Source organism: Lutra lutra, chromosome X (genome assembly GCF_902655055.1).
Source record: "Lutra lutra chromosome X, mLutLut1.2, whole genome shotgun sequence".
NCBI lineage: Eukaryota > Metazoa > Chordata > Mammalia > Carnivora > Mustelidae > Lutra > Lutra lutra.
In genome coordinates this window covers 43,437,268-43,460,946 of record NC_062296.1, presented here as the reverse complement: position 1 = coordinate 43,460,946, position 23,679 = coordinate 43,437,268, and the positions used below count along the sequence as shown (strand labels likewise).

Here is a 23,679-nt window from a genome sequence, read left to right as displayed (position 1 = left end):
GCATTTAGCCCATTAACATTCAGGTTAAGTATTGAGAGATATGAATTTAGTGCCATTGTATTGCCTGTAAGGTGACTGTTATTGTATATTGTCTCTGTTCCTTTCTGATCTACTACTTTTAGGGTCTCTCTTTGCTTAGAGGACCCCTTTCAGTATTTCCTGTAGAGCTGGTTTGGTGTTTGCAAATTCTTTCAGTTTTTGTTTGTCCTGGAAGCTTTTAATCTCTCCTTCTATTTTCAATGATAGCCTAGCTGGATATAGTATTCTTGGCTGCATGTTTTTTCATTTAGTGCTCTGAGTATATCATGCCAGCTCTTTCTGGCCTGCCAGGTCTCTGTGGATAAGTCTGCTGCCAATCTAATATTTTTACCTTTGTATGTTACAGACTTCTATTCCTGGGCTGCTTTCAGGATTTTCACTTTGTCACTAAGACTTGTAAATTTTACTATTAGGTGATGGGGTGTGGACCTATTCTTGTTGATTTTGAGGGGGGTTCTCTGCACCTCCTGGATTTTGATGCTTGTTCCCTTTGCCATATTGGGGAAATTCTCTCCAATAATTCTCTCCAATATACCTTCTGCTCCCCTCTCTCTTTCTTCTTCTGGAATCCCAATTATTCTAATGTTGTTTCATCTTATGGTGTCACTTATCTCTCGAATTCTCCCCTCGTGGTCCAGTAGCTATTTGTCCCTCTTTTGCTCAGCTTCTTTATTCTGTGTCATTTGTTCTTCTATATTGCTAATTCTTTCTTCTGCCTCATTTATCCTAGCAGTGAGAGCCTCCATTTTTGATTGCTCCTCATTAATAGCTTTTTTGATTTCAACTTGGTTAGATTTTAGTTCTTTTATTTCTCCAGAAAGGGCTTTTATATCTCCCGAGAGGGTTTCTCTAATATCTTCCATGCCTTTTTCGAGCCGGGCTAGAACCTTTAGAATCATCATTCTGAACTCTAGATCTGACATATTACCAATGTCTGAATTGATTAGGTCCCTAGCCTTTGTACTGCCTCTTGTTCTTTTTTTTGTGGTGAATTTTTCCGCCTTGTCATTTTGTCCAGATAAGAGTATATGAAGGAGCAAGTAAAATACTAAAAGTGTGGCAACAACCCCAGGAAAATATGCTTTAACCAAATCAGAAGAGATCCCAAATCGTGAGGGGGGAGAATGGGGATAAAAAGAGGTTCAGAAAGAAAAAAAAAAAAAAGAAAAGAAACAAGAAAACGAATAAAGAAAAAGTATATATATTAGATAAACTAGTTAAAAAATGTTAAAAAAGAAAAGGGTAAAAGTTAAAAAAATTTAGCAGAAGAAGAGAAAAAAAATTGAAAAAGAAAAAAAAATTAAATTAACTGCAAGGCTAAAGAATCATGGGGAGAAAGCTATGAGTTCCGTGCTTTGCTTTCTCCTCCTCTGGAATTCCGATGCCCACCTTGGTATTGAAACTGCACTCCTTGGTAGGTGAACTTGGTCCTGGCTGGATTTCTTGTTGATCTTCTGGGGGAGGGGCCTGTTGTAGTGATTCTCAAGTGTCTTTGCCCCAGGCGGAATTGCACTGCCCTTACCAGGGGCCGGGCTGAGTAATCTGCTCGGGTTTGCTTTCAGGAGCTTTTGTTCCCTGAGCGCTTTCCATAGAGTTCTGGAGGATGGGAATGAAAATGGCGGCCTCCCAGTCTCTTGCCTGGAGGAGCCAAGAGCCCGGGGCCCCACTCCTCAGTGCGCCCTCAGAGAACAGTGCCCAATTATTCCCGTCACGCTGGCCTCCGGCCGTGCTTCGAGCTGACCAAGTCTGCGACTGGTTCAAGGTAACCCCGAGCTGAGAGCTCACTCCTCATTTCTGTCTCTGTAGCCGGCTTCCCCGTTCTAATACCTGTAAGCTCTGTGATACTCAGACACCCCAAATCCTTCTGTGACCCTGCGGGACCTGAGGCCACGCTGACCCTGCATGGGCTTCACCCCAGTTAAGCCTCTGGAGTGATGTCCCTCAGCGGAACAGACTTTTAAAAGTCTTGATTTTGGGGCGCCTGGGTGGCTCAGTGGGTTAAGCCTCTGCCTTCGGCTCAGGTCATGATCTCAGTCCTGGGATCGAGGCCCGCATCGGGCTCTCTGCTCAGCGGGGATCCTGCTTTCTCCTCTCTCTCTCTCTATGCCTGCCTCTCTGCATGCTTGTGATCTCTCTCTCTCTGTTTCAAATAAATAAATAAAATCTTTAAAAAAAAAAAAGTCCCGATTTTGTGCTCCGTTGCTCCACCGCTTGCTGGGAGCCGGCCCTCCCCCCGCAGTCTATCTACCCGTCACTTTGGATTCACTTCTCCGCCAGTCCTACCTTTCAGAAAGTGGTTGATTTTCTGTTTCTAGAATTGCTGTTCTTCTTCTCTTCGATCTCCCGTTGGATTTGTAGGTGTTTGCAATCTTTAGATAAGCTATCTAGCTGATCCCCTGCTACCTGAAGTAGTCTCAGCCTGCTACTTCTCCACCATCTTGACTCCTCCTCCCCAATCTCTACATTTTTTAAAAAAGATTATTTCGTGGCACCTGGCTGGCTCAGTCAGAAGATCATGCAACTCTTGATCTTGGGGTTGTGAGGTCAAGGCCCATGCTGGGTGTAGAGATTACTTAAAAATAAATGAACTTTTAAAAAATAATCAAAAATAAAAATAAAAATGTTACTTAGCTTTTCTTCTCTCCCTCTTGCTTTCTTTCCATTAGCACATTTCCTTCCTTTTACTTGTCTGTATTTTCCTGTTTCTTTGTGGTTAACATGCACGTCAATTTTATAATCAGAAAAAAATCAAGCTTTTCAAAAACAGGTAAATATCTTGTTTCATAAATGGAATAAAAGAAGTTTCGTTAATGTGATAGGAAAACATCAAAGCTCCTTACTAATGCTCATGAAGAACGGTTACATTTTTCAATTGTCTTTTCACCTGAGGAAAAATAAAAACAGTTGCAGTATTACTTTATTATATTCCAGTGTTCTAGAATTGATAGTTAAGAATTTTTCAGCCTTTCTTTAGGTCATGGTGGTCATACATACCTGAAGGAATGGCTCTAGTGGGTTGAACTAATATTCAGTAGGCATTCTTCAGTTTATAACCTTTTGGAATTATTTAATCCAATGTTCATATTAAAAAAAAGAATTTATTATTTTCAGAGATCACAGTCAGGTTTAGAATAAGCCAACAGTGATTCAGGATTTCTCTTTTTCTCAGGTATTTTCAATAAATTCTCATTTCCTCCCATAATTACCTGTATACTCATATACACAGAAATAATCACATAAACATAACTTACTTTTCTATAATAAAAAATTATCTCAAGAGTCTATTTCTGTCTCTGTCCTACACCCAGATCCATGTAAGTGGTGTTTCTGTGTATCTAAGTCAAAAGCAAATTTAACTTCAGCTCTCACTGACTTGACATAGTTGAGTCTCACTGTTCAAGGCCTACACTATGGGTAAACAACTTTCCCAGAAAAGGTTTCCAAATGAGGGAGCATTCTGGGAACCAATAATAGAAAGAGATAAGGATAATGTTGATGTCAGACTCTAGAAATTGAGACTGTGAACCTTTCAATAAAATCCTGCCTTTTTGGTCTTCTCTTCTGGCAGAAGCAGAGCTTTCTTAATCATAGTGAAATCAAAAAATGCTTATCTACTACTCATTTCTCCAGAATACATGATGTATTTTCTCCTCATTTACTAGCCACTTGCACATATTTGCAGATACTTTGATTGGTAGGTCATAACATTGTAGAAATTATCAACCTAAAAAAAACTATCAATCTTGGCTCACTGGAATAATGATAACTACTAGAGCATCAGTAAGAACTATCTTATTTTATAGCCACTGTGGGATTTATTTAATTGGGAAAAAACATAACACTAAACTGGAATTTTGTAGATGTTAAGAGTTTATATGGCACAAGTGTATGTATAAGAGCTTTTGATTCTTTACATGGGGTGGACTTCAATTGAAGAAGTATAGTGTATGTAAAAAATAGTACAGATAAGCCAAGTTTTGTTTATAGTCATATTCCCTCACTTAGTCATGAACTTTATGTCTCCCCTGCAATGGGAATTGGAAAAGCTACCAATTTTGTAGCCTGTGCCTTTGCCCTGGGGCACACTGAGTATATTAGTTATGTAAGCAGAATTAAAGTGCTTTACCTGGGACTTCTGTTAGCATCATCATAATTTTTACTCCACCTTTCTCATTCTTATTTTTAATTTTTATACTCCCAAATTAGTTCTGATAGTATTTTACTTCTGCCAAAGATGGTCTTTTATTATCCTTATCTCTTTATTTAGGAGAAATTTTAAATTTTAGAGTGTTTGGAAAATACTATATATTTCAAAATATATTTGCCCTTATATAAAGCCCTCCCACTATAACATTACTGAAATTGTTAATTCTACAGTAACATTTCTTAAGTTAATTTATCTGTCTTACATGCCCTTTGATGTTTCTTACTTTGTTCCTAGGACCATTTTTATTCCTATCAGCCATTTTTATTCCTGTCAAAATACTAGAAAAAAATCTATATGGTATAAGGAAATTGTAGTGGCTTTGGTCATTTTTACCAAGAATTTTTTCCAAGAATTGCCTAGCCTTTATCTGGTTTATTTACTTTTTATCTGTTTCACTCTAGTTCAATTTTATCTTCCTACTTTTTGAATGAATAATTGACTATGCATGGAGGGATGGTCTGCATCCAAAGTGTTCTGGGCTCTACAGTAATAGTGATCTATGCCCAACAGGGGGAGCAGAATTCTACTTGTCACAGATGGTGGAAAAGCTGAAAGATCCATGTACTGACTGAAGGAAATAAAACATAATTTCTAGTTAAAAATCACTTCAAAATTTTTTCAAGTTAAACTATGACCAAATATGGTTTATTCTGGTAATGTGGGTGGTTAGATATAAGAAAATCTATCATCATAATCCATTATACCACCAAATTAAAGGAGAAAGCCTTATGATCACATTCATAGTGAAAAGGAATTTGATAAAATTCTGCAAGAATTCCTAATAAAAGTAAAAGAGGAATAGAAAAAACCTAAATAATAAGAGTCTTTTTTACTGGGAGCTTGGGTGGCTCAATCATTTAAGCAGCTGCCTTCCACTCAGGTCATGATCCCAGGGTCCCAGAATCGAGTCCCACATAGGACTCCCTGATTAGTGGGGGGTCTGCTGCTCCCCCTGCTTGTATGCTCTTATTTTTTAAGAAGAGCCTTTTTTTTTAAACCAAAAACCAACAACAAAGAGTATCCTAAGTAGCAAAAGACAAAGCATTTTGTTTAAAAGCAGGAACTATACAGGGGCACCTTGGTGGCTCAGTCAGTTAAGCATCTGACTCTTGGTTTTGTCTGAAGTCACGATTTCATGGGTCATGAGATTGAGCCTCACATGGGGCTCTGCACTCCGTGGGGAGTCTGCTTGAGATTCTTTCCCTTTGTCCCTCCCCCGTCTTGTTTTCTCTCTTTCTCTAAAATAAATAAATATATCTTTTTAAAAAATCAGGAACTATATAGATATTCCTACTATTGTTATTATTCAACATTATTTTAGATATTTTATGCCTTTACTGTTCAATATGAGAGCTACTAGTCACATGTGGTTATCTACATTTAAATTAATTAAACTTAAATAAAATTTTCAATGTAGTTCTTTGGTCTCAGTAGGCACATTGAAAGTGCTCAGTAGTTAATGTGTCTGGATGCTACTGTATTAGACAGCACAGCTTTAGAATACTTCCATCCTCACAGAAAATACTCTAGACAGTGCTGTTCTAGAGAATGAAATAAGAAAATCTGTGTATATACTGTGAAAGATGAGATTAAATGATCTTTTTTTGGCTAATGTATACTTATATACATAGCAAACCCAAGACTTCAGTAACAAAAACTATAATTAATAAAAGAATTTGGATTCAAGATCAATACACAACAATAAGCAATTTTCTATACCATAGCTATACATACCTAGAAATGGAAATGAAAAAAATATCACAGTTATGATAGCAGAAACAAAGAACCCCTAAGCCAAACAAATGAATACATATACTGCATGATTTCACCTATATGTGGAATCTAAAAAGTCAAGCTCATAAAAACAGAGAGTAGAATTGTGGCTCCCAGGGTGTGGGGAGAGGATGTGGGGTAAATGCAGAGATGCTGGTCAAAGAGTTCAGAGGTTTATTAATGTAGGATGAATATGTTCTGGAGATCTAATGTCTAGCATGGTGACTATAGTTAGTAATACTGTATTGTGTTCTTGAAATTTACTAAGACATTTATTTAAGTTTTTATGCAAATTCCAATTAGTTACTATACAGTATAATTTTAGTTTCAGGTGTACAATATAGTGATTCAACAATTCCATACATCACCTCGTGTTCATCACGACAACTGCACTTCTTAATCCCCATCACCTAGTTCACCCATTCTCCCCCCACCTTCCCTCTGATAGCCATGAGTTTATTTTCTACAGTTAAGAGTCTGTTTCTTGGGGCACCTGGGTGGCTCAGTGGGTTAAGCCTCTGCCTTCGGCTCAGGTCATGATCTCAGGGTCCTGGGATCGAGCCCCACATCAGGCTCTCTACTCAGCAGGGAGCCTGCTTCCCTCTCTCTCTCTGACTACTTGTGATTGCTGTCAAATAAATGAATAAAATCTTAAAAAAGAAGCTGTTACAAAAATAAGAATACTGTATTTCTAAGCCCCATTTTCTGCCTTCCTTATTTTGTACAGTATTCGATTCAACAAAATTGCTCAGCAGGGAGCCTGCATCCCTGTGTCTCACTGCCTGCCTCTGCCTACTTGTGATCTCTCTCTGTCAAATAAACAATCTTTTTTTAAAAAAATGAGTCTGTTTCTTGATATGCCTCTCTTTTTTTCCCTTTGCTCATTTGTTTTGTTTCTTAAATTCCACATGTGAGTGAAATCATATGGTATTTGTCTTTCTCTGGCTGACTTATTTCACTTAGCAAAATGCTCTCAGCTCCATTGATGTCATTGCAAATGGCAAGATTTTATTCTTTTTGATGGCCAAGTAATATTCCAGTGTGTGTTTGTTTCTGTGTGTGTGAGAGTATGTGTGTGTAACACATCTTCCTTATTCATTCATTGGTCAGTGGGGACTTGGGCTGATTCCATAGTTTGGCTACTGTAGATAAGGCTGCTATAAACATCCTGGGGCACATGTATACCTTTGAATTAGAATTTTTGTATTTCTTAGGTAAAACCCAGTAGTGCAATTGCTGGATCATAGGGTAGTTCCATTTTTAACTTTTTGTGGAAGCTCCACACTCTTTTCCAGAGTGGCTGCACCACTTTGCATTCCCACCAACAGTGCAAGAGGGTTCCCCTCTCCCCACATCATCTCCAACACCTGTTTCTTGTGTTGTTGATTTTCAACATTCTGACAGGTATAAGAAGATAGTTTTGATTTGTATTTTCCTTATGATATATGATGTTGAGCATCTTTTCATGTCTGTTTGTCTTCTTTGGAAAATTGTCTATTCATGTTTTCTGCGCATTTTTAATCAGATTAATTGTTTGTTAGGGTGTTGACTTTTATAAGCTCATATAGATTTTGGATACTAACACTTCATCAGGTATGTCATTTGTAAATGTATTCTCCCATTCCGCAGGTTGCCATTTAGTTTTGTCGATTGCTTCATTTGTGGTGCAGAGGCTTTTTATTGTGACAGAATCCCAATAGTTTATTCTTGCTTTTGTTTCTCTTTCTTCAGGAGGCATATCCAGAAAGAACTTGCTACAGCCAAATTCAAAGACGTTACTGCCTATGATCTCCTCTAGGATCTTTATGGTTTAGGTCTCACATTTAGGTCTTTAATCCATTTTGACTTTATTTTTTTGTATGGTGTAGGAAAGTGGCCCAGGTTCATTCTTTTGCATGTTGCTGTCCAGTTCTCCCAACACCATTTGTGAAAGATACTGTCTTTTTCCCATTGGATAGTCTTTCCTGCTTTGTAAAAGTCTAATTGACCTTATAGTTGTGGGTTATTTTCTGGGTTTTCTATTCTGTTCCACTAATCTATGTATCTGTTTTTGTTCCAGGACCATACTCTTTTGATCACTAAAGCTTTGTAATATAACTTAAGTCCAGAGTTTTGATGCCTCCAGTTTTGCTTTACTTTTTCAAGGTTACTTTGGCCATTTGGAGTCTTTTGTGGTTCCATACATACTTTAGGATTTTTTGTTCTAGCGCTATGAAAAATGCTGTTGGTATTTTGATAGGGATTATATTAAATGTGTAGATTGCTTTGGGTAATATAGACATTTTTTTCTTTTTTTAATAACATATAATGTATTATTTGTTTCAGGGGTATGGGTCTGTGATTCATCAGTCTTACACAATTCACAGCACTCACCATAGCACATACCCTCCTTAATGTCCATCCCCCAGCCACCACACCCCTCTCACCTCCCTCCCCTGCAGCAACCCTCAGTTTGTTTCCTAAGATTAAGGCTCTTATGGTTTGTCTCCCTCTCTGGTTTCATCTTGTTTCATTTTTCCCTCCCTTCCCCTATGATCCTCTGCCTTGTTTCTCAAATTCCTCATATCAGTGAGATCATATGATAATTGTCTTTCTCTGATTGACTTACTTCGCTTAGCATAATACCCTCTAGTTCCATCCATGTCTTTGCAAATGGTAAGATATCATTTTTGATGGCTGCATAGTATTCCTGTGTGTGTGTGTGTGTGTGTGTGTGTGTGTGTACACACACCATATCTTCTTTTAAAAAATATTTATTTATTTACTTGAGAGAGAGAGTGCAAGTGAAAGAGCAGAGGAAGCAGGAGCAGTAGAGGCAGAAGGAGAAGCAGGTTCCCCATTGAGCAGGGAACCTGATGTGGGGCTTGATCTCAGGACCCTGGAATCATGACCTGAGTTGGAAGGCAGTAGCTTAACCAGCTGAGCCGCCCTGGCGTCCCTATATCACATCTTCTTTATCCATTCATTTTTCAGGGACATCTAGGCTCTTTCCACAGTTTGGCTATTGTGGACATTGCTGGTATAAAGATTCTGGTGCATGTGCCCCTTCGAATCACTACATTTGTATCTTTAGGGTAAATACCCAGTAGTGCGATTGCTGGGTTGTAGGGTAGCTCTATTTTCAACTTTTTGATGAAACTCCATACAGTTTTTCAGAGTGGCTACACCAGCTTGCATTCCCACCAGTGGTGTAGGAGGGTTCCCCTTTCTCCACATCCTCGCCAACACCTGTCCTTTTCTGACTTGTTAATTTTAGCCATTCTGACTGGTGTGAGGTGGTATTTCACTGTGAATTTGATTTGTATTTCCCTGATACCAAGTGATGTTGAGCACTTTTGCATGTGTCTGTTGGCCATCTGGATGTCTTCTTTGCAGAAATGTCTGTTCATGTCTTCTGTCCATTTCATGATTGGATTATTTGTTCTTTGGGTGTTGAGTTTGATAAGTTCGTTGTAGATTTTGGATACTAGCCCTTTACCTGATATGTCATTTGCAAATATCTTCTCCCATTCTGTCGGTTGTCTTTTGGTTCTGCTGACTGTTTCCTTTATTGTGCAAAAGCTTTTTATCTAGATGAAGTCCCAGTAGTTCATTTTTACCCTTGCTTCCATTGCTTTTGGCAATGTTTCTAGGAAGAACTTGCTGCTTCTAAGGTTGAAGACTTTGCTGCCTTTGTTCTCCTCAAGGAATTGACAGGGATTCCTGTCTCACATTGAGGTCGTTCATCCATTTTGAGTCTATTTTTGCATGTGGTGTAAGGGAATGGTCCAGTTTCATTCTTCTGCATGCGGCTGTCCAATTTTCCCAAAACCATTTGTTGAAGAGACTGTTTTTTTTCCATTGGACATTCTATCCTGTCTTGTCAATGATTAGTTGACCGTAGAGTTGAGGGTCCATTTCTGGACACTCTATTCTGTTCCACTGATCTAGTGTCTGTTTTGGTGCCAGTATCATACTGTCTTGATGATTACAGCTTTGTAATAGAGTTCGAAGTCTGGAATTGTGATGCTGCCAACTTTGGTTTTCTTTTTCAACATTCCTCTGGCTATTCAAGGTCTTTTCTGCTTCCATATAAATTTTAGGATTATTGTTCCATTTCTTTGAAAAAAAAGTTGATGGTATTTTGATAGGGATTGCATTAAATTTGTAGATTGTTCTAGGTAGCATAGACCTTTTCACAATATTGTTCTTCCAGGGGAGCCTGGATGGCTCAGTTGTTAAGCGTCTGCCTTTGGCTCAGGTGGTGATCCCAGAGTCTTGGGATTAAGCCCTGTATTGGATTCCCTGCTCTGTGGGGAGTCTGCTTCTCCATCTCCCTCTCCTGCTGCTGTGTTCCCTCTCTCATTGTCTCTCTCTCTATCAAATAAATGAAATTTTAAAAAATCTTTAAAAAAATATTTGTTCTTCCAATCCATGAGCATGGAAAGTTTTTCCATTTCTTTGTGTCTTCTCAATTTCTTTCATGAGTACTCTATAGTTTTCTGAGTACAGATTCTTTGCCTCTTTGGTTAGATTTATTCCTAGGTGTCTTATGGTATTAGGTGCAATTGTAAATGGGATCAACTTCTTAATTTCTCTTTCTTCTGTTTTGTTGTTGGTGTATAAAAATACAACTGAATTCTGTGCATTGGTTTTATATCCTGACACTTTACTGAATTCCTGTATGAGTTCTAGCAGTTTTGGAGTGGAGTCTTTTAAGTTTTCCATAAAAAGTATCATATCATCTGCAAAGAGTGAGAGTTTGACTTCTTCATTGCCCATTCAGGTGCCTTTTATTTCTTTTTATTGTCTGATTCCTGAGGCTAGGACTTCTAGTACTATGTTGACTAGCAGTAGTGATAATGGACAACCCTGCCATGTTCTTGACCTTAGGGGAAATGCTTTCAGTTTTTCCCCATTGAGAATGATATTTGCTGTGAGTTTTTCACAACTGCCTTTTATGATATTGAGGTATTTACCCTCTATCCCTACACTGTGAAGAATTTTGATCAAGAATGGATACTGTACTTTGTCAAATACTTTTTCAGCATCTATTGAGAGTATCATATGGCTCATGTTCTTTCTTTTATTAATGTATTGTATCACATTGACTTATTTGTGGATGTTGAACCAAACTTGCAGCCTAAGAATAAATCCCACTTAGTCGTGGTGAATAATCCTTTTTAATGTACTGTTTATCCTATTGGCTAATATTTTGGTGAAATTTTTTGCATCAGTGTTCATCAGGGATATTGGTCTATAATTCTCCTTTGTCTTTGTCTGGTTTTGAGATTAAGATAATGCTGGCCCTCATAAAATGAATTTGGAAGTTTTCCTTCCATTTCTATTTTTTGGAGCAGTTTCAGGAGAACAGGAATTAATTCTTCTTTAAATCCTTGGTGGAATTCCCCTGGGAAGCTGTCTGGCCCTGAGCTCTGATTATGGGTCTGTTGAGGTTTTCTATTTCTTCCTGGTTCAGTTTTGGTAGTTTATATGTCTCTAGGAATGCATCCATTTCTTCCAGATTGTCAAATTTTCTGGTGTATAGTTGCTCATAATATGTTCTTATAATTGTTTGTATTTCTTTGGTGTTGGTTGTGATCTCTCCTCTTTCATTTATTATTTTATTTGGGTCCTTTCTCTTTTCTTTTTGATAAGTCTTGCCAGGGGGTTTAACAAACTTATTAAATCTTTCAAAGAACCAGGTCCTAGTTTCATTGATCTGTTCTACTGTTCTTTCAGTTTCTATTTCATTGGTTTATGCTCTGATCATTATTATTTCTCTTCTGGCTTAGGCTTTATTTGAGTTTAGGCTTTATTTGCTCTTCTTTCTCCAGCTCCTTTGGGTGTAGGGTTAGGTTGTGTATTGGAGACCTTTCTTGTTTCTGGAGAAAGGCTTATATTGCTATATACTTTCCACTCAGGACCACCTTTGTTGCATCCCAAAGATTTAGAAGAGTTATGTTTTCATTTTCATTTGTTTCCACGAATTTTTTTTAATTCTTTAATTTCCTGGTTGACCCATTCATTCTTAAGTAAGCTGGTCTTTACCCTCCATGTATTTGAGTTCTTTCCAACTTTCCTCTTTGAGTTCTAGTTTCAAACTGTTGTGGTCTGAAAATATGTAGGAATGATCTCAATCCTTTGGTACTGGCTGAGACCTGATTTGTGACCCAGTATGTGGTTATTCTGGAGAATGTTCCATGTGCACCTGAGAAGAATATGTATTCTGTTGCTTTGGAATGGAATGTTCTGAATATATCTGTGATGTCGTCTGGTCCATTTTGTCATTTAAAACCTTTATTTCCTTGTTGATAATTTTCCTAGATGATCTATCCATTTCAGTGAGGGGGGTTTTATGGTCCCCTACTATTATTGTATTATCATCAATGTGTTTCTTTGATTTTGTTATTAATTGTTTATATAGTTGGCTGCTCCCATGTTAGGGGCATAAGTATTAAAAATTATTAGATCTTCTTGTTGGGCAGTCCCCTTAAGTATGATATAGTGTCCTTCCTCATCTCTTATTATAGTGTTTGGCTTAAAATCTAATTTGTCTGATATAAGGATTGCCACCCCAGCTTTCTTTTGGTGTCCATTAGCATGGTAAATTGATTTCTATCCACTCACTTTAGAACTGGAGGCATCGTTGGGTCTAAAATAAGTTTTCTTGCAGACAGTATATCGATGGGTCTTTTTTTTTTTTTTTTTAATCCATTGTGATACCCTGTGTCTTTTGATTGGGGCGTTTAGCCCATTTACATTCAAGGCAGCTATTGAAAGATATGAATTTAGTGTCATTGTATTGCCTGTAAGGGGACTGTTACTGTATATTGTCTCTGTTTCTTTCTGGTCTACTACTTTTAGGCTCTCTCTTTATTTAGAGGACCCCTTTCAATATTTCCTGTGGGGCTGTTTTGGTATTTGCAAATTCTTTTAGTATTTGTTTGTCCTGGAAGCTTTTTATTTCTCCTTCTATTTTCAATGACAGCCTAGCTGGATATAGTATTTTTGGCTGCATATTTTCTCATTTAGTGCTCTGAATATATCTTGGCAGTCCTTTCTGGCCTGCCAGGTCTCTGTGGATACGTCTGCTACCTATCTAATATTGCTACCATTGTAGGTTACAGACCTCTTGTTCCGAGTTGCTTTCAGGGTTTTCTCTTTGTCTCTATGACTTTTAAGTTTTACTATTAGATTATGGGGTGTTGACCTATTCTTATTTATTTATTTATTTATTTATTTATTTTTAGTTTTATTTATTTATTTATTGACAGAGAGATCACAAGCAGGCAGAGAGTCAGGCAGAGAGAAAGGGGGAACAGGCTCCCTGCTGAGCAGAGAGCCCGATGCGGGGCTCGATCCCAGGACCCTGAGATCATGACCCAAGCCGAAGGCAGTGGCTTAATCCACTGAGCCACCCAGGCGCTCCCTATTCTTATTTATTTTGAGGGGAGTTCTCTGCATCTTAGATTTTGATGCTTGTTTCCTTCCCCAAATTAAGGAAGTTCTCCACTATAATTTGCTCCAATATAACTCCTGCCCCCCCACTCTTCTTCTTCTTCTGGGATCCCAGTTATTCTAATATTGTTTCATCTTATGGTATCACTTATCTCTCAAATTCTCCACCTCATGATCCAGGTACTTGTTTATCTCTCTTTTTTTAGCTTCTTTATTCTCCATGATTTGGTCTTCTATATCATAATTCTCTCTTCTGCCTCATTTATCCCACCAGTAAGAACCTCCATTTTTTAGTACACCTCATTAATAGCTTTTTTTTTTCAACTTGGTTAGATTTTAGTTCATTTATTTCTGCAGAAAGGAATTCTCTATTATCTTTTACGCTTTTTTTCAAGCCCAACTAGCATCTTTATAATTGTCATTCTGAACTCTAGTTCTGACATCTTACTAATGTGCATATTGATTAGGTCCCCAGCAGTTGGTACTGCCTCTTTTTCTTTTTTTTGTGGTGAGTTTTTCCACCTTGTCATTTTGTCCAGAGAAGAATAGATGAATGAGAGAACAAAATGCTAAAAGAGCAACACTGACCCCAGAAAAATATACACTAATCAAATCAGAAGAAACCTGTAACTAGGGGGGAGAAGAAAGAAAAAAAAGAAAAAAAATGATCAGGCTGGTAATTAGAACAGAGGCACACACTTGATTTTTGTTGTATTTTGGTCTGTTAAAAGAAACTGCCTCCCAAAATTTTAAAGAAAAGAAAAACACGGTGTGTGTGTGTGTGTGTGTGTGTGTGTGTATACATACATACATATATGGGTGAACATGATGTGAAAGGATGGAATATGTCTATAAAGATGAAAATTTAAAAGGATTTTTTAAAAAGAATTGATAATGGTACAAAACAATGATATTGTTACGCTGAAAAGAAATTTAAAAAATTTTAAAAAGGAATTGATAAGAAGCTAGTTGAAAAAAGAAAAAATAAGGACAGAAATGTGATCAGGCTGGATGACTTGAACAAAGCCATATGCTAGATTTAGAGTATATTTTGGTCTATTAGAAGAAACTCTATCCCAAAATTTTAAAAGGAAGAAAAACTTATATGTATACAAAAAAAAATAAGGTTAAATATAATGAAAGGAATAGGATATGAGTATAAAAATGAAAATTATAAAGGATTTTTATTTTTTTTTAAGATTTCATTATTTGCCAAAGAGAGAGAGCACAGGTAGGTAGAGCAGCAGGCAGAGTAGAGGGAGAAACAGGCACCCTGCTGAGCAGAGAGCTCGATGCAGGACTCGATCCCAGGACCCTGGGATCATGATCTGAGGCGAAGGCAGATGTTCAACAAACTGAGCCCCCAGATGCCCCTAAAAGGATTATAAAAAATGTATTGAAAAGATAAAATAGTTAAAATAGTTTAAAATAGGGGTGCCTGGGTGGCTCAGTGGGTTAAAGACATGCCTTGGCTCAGGTCATGATCCCAGGGTCCTGGGTTGAGCCCCGCATCAGACTCTCTGCTCAGCGGGGAGCCTGTATCCCTTCCTCTCTCTCTGCCTGCCTCTCTGCCTATTTGGTGCTCTCTGTCGAATAAATAAATAAAATCTTTAAAATCGGTTAAACAGGAAAGAGGAAAATTTTTCTAAAAAAAGAAAAATAGAAAAGAAAAAAATAATGAAAATTTTAAAAAATTAAAGACTAAAGTATCATGGGAAAAGAGCCATGAATTCTGTGTTGCATTCCCTAGCTCTGGAGTTCCACTGTTCTCATTGATCAATGGACTTGGTTTGGTTGGATGTTCTTGCTGATCTTCTGAGGGAGGGGTCTTTTGCAGTGGATTCTCAAATGTCTTGCCTGAGGGGGAATTGTACAGCCCTTGCCAGGGGCCAGGGTAAACAATCTGCTCTGGTTTGTTCTCAGGAGCTTTTGTTCCTGAATGCTTTCTGTACAGCTTTGGAAGATGGGAATGAAGATGACAGCCTCCCAATCTCTGGCCCAGAGGAGCTGAGTGCTCAGGACCCCACTCCTCAGTGCGCCCTCAGAGAAAAGCAGTCAGTCCCTCCCATCTCCCTGGTCTCCGGCTGCACTCCGAGCTCACCAGCCTGTGACTGGGTGTTTCTATCTCTGGTGCACAGCCCTGTTTGGAGTCTCCAAACCCAGCAGATTTCTGCAGTGCGCTTCCATGCCACTCTTCCCAGTGGAGGAAGGGGGGGGTGTCCCAATCTGCCACTTGTGGGTCCCTGCTTTGCCACTTGTTGGGTCCCTGCTTGAAGAGTGGTGGCCCGACTGAGCCTCGGATCACTGTTTAAGGTAATCCCGAGCTGAGAGTCCACTCCTCAGCTCTGTCTCTGCAGCCAGCTTCCCTGCTCCAATACCTGGAAGCTCTGCCACATTCAAGACACCCCTGGTCTTTTTGTGACCCTGCAGGTCGTGAGACCACACTGTACCAGTGCGGGCTCCACCCCCAGCTTAGCCTCTTGAGTGACATCCCTCAGTGGAGCAGACTTCTAAAAGTTCTGATTTTGTGCTGTGCTGCTCTACCAATTGCCAGGAGCCCCCCACCCCCTGCCCCGTATATTTTCCTGTATATATCGCCTCAGATTCAGTTCTCACGTCCTACCTTCCAGAAAGTGGGCGCTTTTCTGTTCTTAGAATTGCTGCTCTTCTCTTCGATCTCTTGTTGAGTTTGTAGGTGTTCAGAATGGTCTGATAGCTATCTAGCTGAATTCCTGGGACCAGATGAAATTTAGGTTTCCTATTCCTCCACCATCTTGCTCCTCCCTGGGTAGTATAGACATTTTAACAATATTTGTTCTTCCAATCCATGAGCATTTCTTTGTGTCATCTTTATTTCTTTCATCAGTGTTTTATAGTTTTAAAGGGTTTTCACTTCTTTGGTTAGGTTTATTCTTACACATTTTACCATTTTTGGTGCAAGTATAAATGGAATTGATTCCTTAATTCTCTTTCTGCTGCTTCATTGTTGGTGTATAGAAATGCAATATATTTCTGTGCATTGCTTTTGTATCCTGCAACTACTGAATTCATTTATCAATTCTAGTAGTTTTTTGGTGGAGTCTTTAGGGTTTTCTGTATATAATATCATGTCATCTGCAAATAGTGAAAGTTTACTTCTTCCATCATTTGGATGCATTGTATTTCTTTGTGTTGTCTGATTGCTGTGGTGAGGACTTCCAGTACCATGCTGAGTAAAAGTGGTGAGAGTGGATATCCCTGTCTTGTTTTTGACTGTAAAGGAAAAGCTCTCAGTTTTTCCCCTTGGAGGATATTAGCTGTGGACTATTCATATATGGTCTTTATTATGTTGACATATGTTCCCCTCTAAACCTACTTTGTTGAGGGTTTTTTTTTTTTTTTTGGATGTTGTACTTTGTCAAGTGGTTTTTTGGCTTATATTGCAATGATCATATATTTTTTACCCTTTGTTTTATAATGTCATGTATCACGTTGATGATTCGTGAATATTGAACTACCCTTGTAACCTAGGAATAATCCCCTTTGATTGTGGTGAATGATTTTTAAATGTATTGTTGGATTTGGTTTTTAGTATTTTCAGAAAAGAATTTTGTGTATTTATCTGACAGAGAGAGAGAGCAAGCGAGCACACAAGCAGGCCGAGCAGCAGGGAGAGGGAGAGGGAAGAGAGGGGAGAGAAGGAGGCTCCCTGATGAGTAGGGAACTCCACATGAGGCTTGATCTCAGGATTCTGGGATTGTGACCCAAGCTGAAGCAGATGTTTAACAGACTGAGCCAGCCAGGAGACCCTTGGTTTATTAGTATTTTATTGAAATTTTTGCATCCATATTCATCAAGGATATTGGCCTATATCCTCCACTATTTTTTAGTGGAGTTTTTATCTGGTTTGGTATCAGGGTAATGCTGGCCTCATAGAATGAATTTGGAAGTTTTCCTTCCTTTTCTGTTGTTTGGAATAGTTTGAGAATAGGTATTAATGTTTCTTTAAATGGGTAGAATTCACCTACAAAGCCATTTGACCATGACTTTTGTTTTGGGAGGTTTTTTAAAAATTATTATTACTGATTCAGTTTCTTTGCTGGTTATCAGTCTGTTCAAGTTTTATATTTCTTCCTGTTTCAGTTCTGGTGATTTATATGTTTCTAGGAATCTATCCATTTCTTCCATGTTGTCCAATTTGTTGGCATCTAGTTTTTCATAACTTCTTTTATAATTGTTTGTATTTCCATGGTGTTGATTGTTATTTCTCCTCTCTCATTTATGATTTTATTTATTTGGGTCCTTTCCCTCTTCTTGATAAGTCTGGCTAGAGGTTTATCAATTTTATTAATTTTTCCAAAAAGCCAGCTTCTGGTTTCATTGTTTTGTTCTATTGCTTCTTAGTTTCTATATCATTTCTGCTCTAATCATTATTTTCTTCCTTCTGCTGACTTTAGGGTTTTTCTTGTTATTCTTTTTCTAACTCCTTTAGGAGTAAGGATAGGCTATTTGAGATTTTCTTGCTTCTTAAGGTAGGCCTGTATTGCTATATACTTCCCTCTTAGGACCACTTTTGCTGCATCCCAAAGATTTTGAGTTGTTGTGTTTTCATTTTCCTTTGTTTCCATGTATTTTAAATTTCTTCTTGATTTCCTGGTTGAACCATTCATGTTTAGTAGCATGTTGTTTAACCTCCATATATTGATGGTCTTTCAAAATGCTTTCTTGTGTTTGACTTCCAGTTTCATTGCATTGTGGTCAGAAAAGGAGCATGGTATGATTTCACTTCTTTTGTATTTGTTGAGGTCTGATTTGTGACCTAATATGAGATGTATTCTGGAGAATGTACATATGCATTTAAAAAGAATGTGTATTCTGATGTTTTAGGATGGAATATTCTGAATATATTTGTTAACTCCATCTGGTCCAGTGTATCATTCAAAGCCATTGTTTCCTTGTTGATTTTCTAGTTTAGATGATCTCTCTATTGATCTAAGTGGGGTGTTAAAGTCCCCTATTATTGTAGGAGATGAATTAGATCATATATGTTTGTTATTGTTTTATGTATTTGGTTGCTCCCATGTTGAGTGTATAAATATTTACAATTGCTATATCTTCTTGTTGGATTGTCCCCTTTATTATGATGTAGTACCCTTCTTTGTCTCTTGTTACAGTCTTTGTTTTAAGTCTAGTTGTCTGATACAAGTATTGCTACTCTGGCTTTCTTTTGATAGCCATTTGTATGATAAATGTCTCTCGGCCCCCTCACTTTCAATCTGCAGGTGTCTTTATGTCTAAATGAATCTCTTGTAGGCAGCACACAGGGGGTCTTTTTTCATCCATTCTGACACCCTGTGTCCTTTCATTGGGGCATTTAGTCATTTCCACATAGAGTAATTATCAATAGATATGATATTGAGTTCCATTTTATTACTTGTTTTGTCATTGTTTCTGGGGATTTCTCTTATCCTTTCTTGTCTTTGTCACTTTTGATCCTTCCATTCGAAGAGTCCCTTTTAATATTTCTTGCAGGGCTAGTTTAGTGGTCACAAAATTCCTTCAGTTTTTGTTCGTCTGGGAAACTCTATCTCTTCTTGTATTCTGAATGATGATCTTGATGGAGAGCTTATTCTTGGCTGCAGATTTTTCCCATTCACCACTTTGAATATATCATGCCAACTTTCTGTTGAGAAGTTGCCAGCTAGTTTTATGGGTCTTCCCTTGAAGTTAAGGACTACTTTTGACTTGCTGCTTTTAAGATGTTTTCTTTATCACTATATTTTGCAGATTTAACTAGATATGTCTTGTGTTGGCCTGCTTTTTTTTATATATATATATATTTATGGGATTCTCTATGCCTCCTGGATCTGGATGACTGTTTCCTTCCCCAGATTAGGAAAATTTCACCTATTATTTCTTCAAATAAATTATCTGCTGCCTTTACTCTCTCTTCTTCTTCTGGGACTCCTATAATACGTATACTATTATGTTTGATGATGTCACTGAGATCCCTTAGTCTATTCTCATGTTGTATAATTCTTCTTTTTCTCTTCTGTTCAGCTTCATTATTTTCTATTACTTCATCTTCTAGGTCACTAATCAGTCTTCTGATTCTTTCAGCCTTCTGTTCATTCCATCAAGCCCATTTCCAGTCTTTTTTTTTTTAAGATTTTATTTATTTATTTGACAGAGAGGGATCACAAGTAGGCAGAAAGGCAGGCACGAGAGCGTGAGAGGGAAGCAGGCTCCCCACTGAGCAGAGAGCCTGATGCGGGGCTTGATCCAAGGACCCCGAGATTATGACCTGAGCCAAAGGCAGTGGCTTAACCCACTGAGCCACCCAGGCGCCCCAGCCCATTTCCAGTCTATTGCATGTTTCATCTCTGATTGGTTTTTTTAAAAATCTTTTATCTCATGTGATAATGGTCTCACTGTTGTCTTCTATTCCTTTCTCAAGCTCTGTGAGTATCTTATTATGGTGGTTTTAATTCTCCATCAGGTATGTTACGTATATCTGTTCCACCTAGATCTCTGGCCGTGGCCTTATCTTGTTCTTTCACTTGGGATAAGTTCTTCTTTCCTGGCATTTTGTCTAAGTCTCTGCCTTCTTCTCTGTGTTAGAAAGCTAGTTATGTCTCCTACTCCTTCATTTCAGTCTCTTCTCTTCCTTTATTTATGGTTTGTTCTGTCCAAAATTTATTAAGGGATTTAATCTTAAGTGTTTTTCACCACACAGATACACAGACACACACAAAACAAAACTGTGTGAAGTGACATATATGTCAATTAGCTTGACTGTGGTAATAGTTTCACAATGTATACATAAAAAATCATCTTGTACACTTTAAATATATACAAATTTCACTTGTCAAGTATGCCTCAATAAAGATGGTAAAAAAATTTAAAGAACTTATAGAATATTTTGGAATACAATTAAACATAAACACAGGACTTATTTGAAGAAAACCATAAAATCTCATTACAAATATTTTATAAATATGAAACAACCTCATGAACCCATGAAAAGGCATATTCAGTGTTCTCAAATGGGGAGACTTAATGTCATAAAATGTTGTTTCTTCCAGAATTAATATATAAATGTAATGTAATTCTGATTAGAATCCAGCAAGATTTTTTTGTCAAGGGAATGGATATAATGAGTAGCCAAGAAAAAGTCAAAATAAGAACACTTAGTACCATGCTGTCTGGTGATCACAGCTTGTAGTAAAGCTTGAAATCAGGTAACGTGATGCCCCCACTTTTATTTTTGTTTTTCAACATTTCCTTAGCGATTCGGGGTCTCTTCTGGTTCCATACAAATTTTTGGATTATTTGCTCCAGCTCTTTAAAGAATACCGGTGGAATTTTGATTGGAATGGCATTAAAAGTATAGATTGCTCTAGGCAGTATAGATATTTTAACAATGTTTATTCTTCCAATCCAAGAGCATGGAATGGTCTTCCATCTTTTTGTGTCTTCTTCAATTTCTTTCATGAGTGTTCTGTAGTTCCTTGAGTACAGATCCTTTGCCTCTTTGGTTAGGTTTATTCCCAGGTATCTTATGGTTCTTGGTGCTATAGTAAATGGAATCAATTCTCTAATTTCCCTTTCTGTATTTTCATTGTTAGTATATAAGAAAGCCACTGATTTCTGTACATTGACTTTGTATCCTGCCACATTACTGAATTGCTGTATGAGTTCTAGTAGTTTGGGGGTGGAGTCTTTTGGGTTTTCCATATAAAGAATCATGTCATCTATGAAGAGAGAGAGTTTGCCTTCTTCATTGCGAATTTGGATACCTTTTATTTCTCTTTGTTGTCCGATTGCTGTTGCTAGGACTTCTAATACTATGTTGAACAAGAGTGGTGAGAGTGGGCATCCTTGTCGTGTTCCTGATCTCAACGGGAAGGCTGCAAGCTTTTTCCCATTGAGGATGATATTTGCTGTGGGTTTTTCATAGATTTGATGAAGTTCAGGAATGTTCCCTCTATCCCTATACTTTGAAGCGTTTTAATCAGGAACGGATGCTGGATTTTGTCAAATGCTTTTCTGCATCAATTGAGAGGACCATGTGGTTCTTCTCTCTTTTCTTATTAATTTGTTCTATCACATTGATTGATCTGCGAATGTTGAACCATCCTTGTAGCCCAGGAATGAATCCCACCTGGTCATGGTGGATAATCTTTTTAATGTGCCGTTTGGATCCTGTTTGCTAGGATCTTGTTGAGAATCTTAAGCATCCATATTCATCAGTGATATTGATCTGAAATTCTCCTTTTTGGTAGGGTCTTTGCCTGGTTTGGGGATCAGGGTAATGCTGGCTTCATAGAAAGGGTCTGGAAGTTTCCTTCTGCTTCAATTTTTGAAACAGCTTCAGGAGAATAGGTGTTATTTCTTCTTTAAAAGGGTGGTAGAATTCCCCAGGGAATCGTCAGGTCCTGGGCTCTTGTTTTTTGGGAGGTTTTTGATCACTGCTTCAATCTCGTTACTAGATATCAGTCTATTTAGGTTGTCGATTTCTTCCTGGTTCAATTTTGGGAGTTTATAGTTTTCCAGAAATGCATCCATTTCATCTAGGTTGCTTAGCTTATTGGCATATAACTGTTGATAATAACTTCTGATGATGTTTCTACTTCCTTGGTGTTAGTTGTGATCTCTCCCTTTTCATTCATAATTTTATTAATTTGGGCTTTCTCTCTTTCTTTTGGATTAGTGTGGCCAATAGTTTATTGATCTTATTGATTCTTTCAAAAAACCAGCTTCTAGTTTCATTGATACATTCTACTGTATCTCTGGTTTCTACCTCATTGATCTCAGCTCTAATCTTGATTATTTCCCTTCTTATTGTGGAGTTGGTTTGATTTGTTGTTGATTCTCCAGTTCATAAAACAGACACATAGACCAGTGGAACAGAGTAGAGAACCCAGATATGGACCCTCAACTCTATGGTCAGTTAATCTTCGACAAACAGGAAAATATGTACAGTGGAAAAAGACAGTCTCTTCAATAAATGGTGCTGGGAAAACTGGGCAGCTATATGTAGAAGAATGAAACTCGACCATTCTCTTACACCATACACAAAGATAAACTCAAAATGGATAAAAGACCTGAACGTGAGACAGGAATCCATCAGAATCCTAGAGGAGAACATAGGCAGTAATCTCTTCGATATCAGCCACAGCAACTTCTTTCAAGATATGTCTCCAAAGGCAAAGGAAACAAAGCCAAAATAAACTTTTGGGACTTCATCAAAATCAAAAGCTTCTGCACAGCAAAGGAAACAGTCAAGAAACCAAAGAGGCAACCCACGGAATGGGAAAAGATATTTGCAAATGACAGTACAGACGAAAGATTGATATCCAGGATCTATAAAGAACACCTCAAACTCAACACCACAAAACAGATAATCACATCAAAAAGTGGGGCAGAAGATATGAACAGACACTTCTCCAATGAAGACATACAAATGGCTATCAGACCCATGAAAAATGTTCATCATCACTAGCCATCAGGGAGATTCAAATTAAAACCACATTGAGATATCACCTTACACCAGTTAGAATGGCCAAAATTAGCAAGACAGGAAACAACATGTGTTGGAGGGGATGTGGAGAAAGGGGAACTCCTCTTACACTGTTGGTGGGAATGTAAGTTGGTGCAGCCTCTTTGGAGAACAATGTGGAGATTCCTCAAGAAATTAAAAATAGAACTTCCCTATGACCCTGCAATTGCACTACTGGGTATTTACCCCAAAGATACAGATGTAGTGAAAAGAAGGGCCATCTGTACCCCAATGTTTATAGCAGCAATGGCCACGGTTGCCAAACTGTGGAAAGAACCACGCTGCCCCTTCAACGGATGAATGGATAAGGAAGATGTGGTCCATATACACTATGGAGTATTATGCCTCCATCAGAAAGGATGAATACCCAACTTTTGTAGCAATCTGGAAGAGATTATGCTAAGTGAAATAAGTCAAGCAGAAGAGTCAATTATCATATGGTTTCACTTATTTGTGGAGCATAACAAATAGCATGGAGGACATGGGGAGTTAGGAGAAGGGAGTTGGGGGAAATTGGAAGGGGAGGTGAACAATGAGAGACTGTGGACGCTGAAAAACAATCTGAAGGGTTTGAAGAGGTCGGGGGGTGGGAGGATGGGGGAACCAGGTGGTGGGTATTAGAGAGGGCATGGATTGCATGGAGCACTGGGTGTGGTACAAAAACAATGAATACTGTTAT

The 23,679-nt window shown here is 38.0% G+C and overlaps 1 long non-coding RNA gene across 1 annotated transcript in view; it reads left to right on the top strand.

Moving 5' to 3' along the window:
- Positions 1-15,255: 15,255 nt before the first annotated feature.
- Positions 15,256-23,679, top strand: part of LOC125091612 (uncharacterized) — an 18,126-nt gene continuing 9,702 nt past the window's right edge. The window contains exons 1-2 of the long non-coding RNA XR_007124719.1: positions 15,256-15,353; positions 23,540-23,542. This is a non-coding gene — a long non-coding RNA (uncharacterized LOC125091612). The remainder of the gene's footprint in view (positions 15,354-23,539; positions 23,543-23,679) is intronic.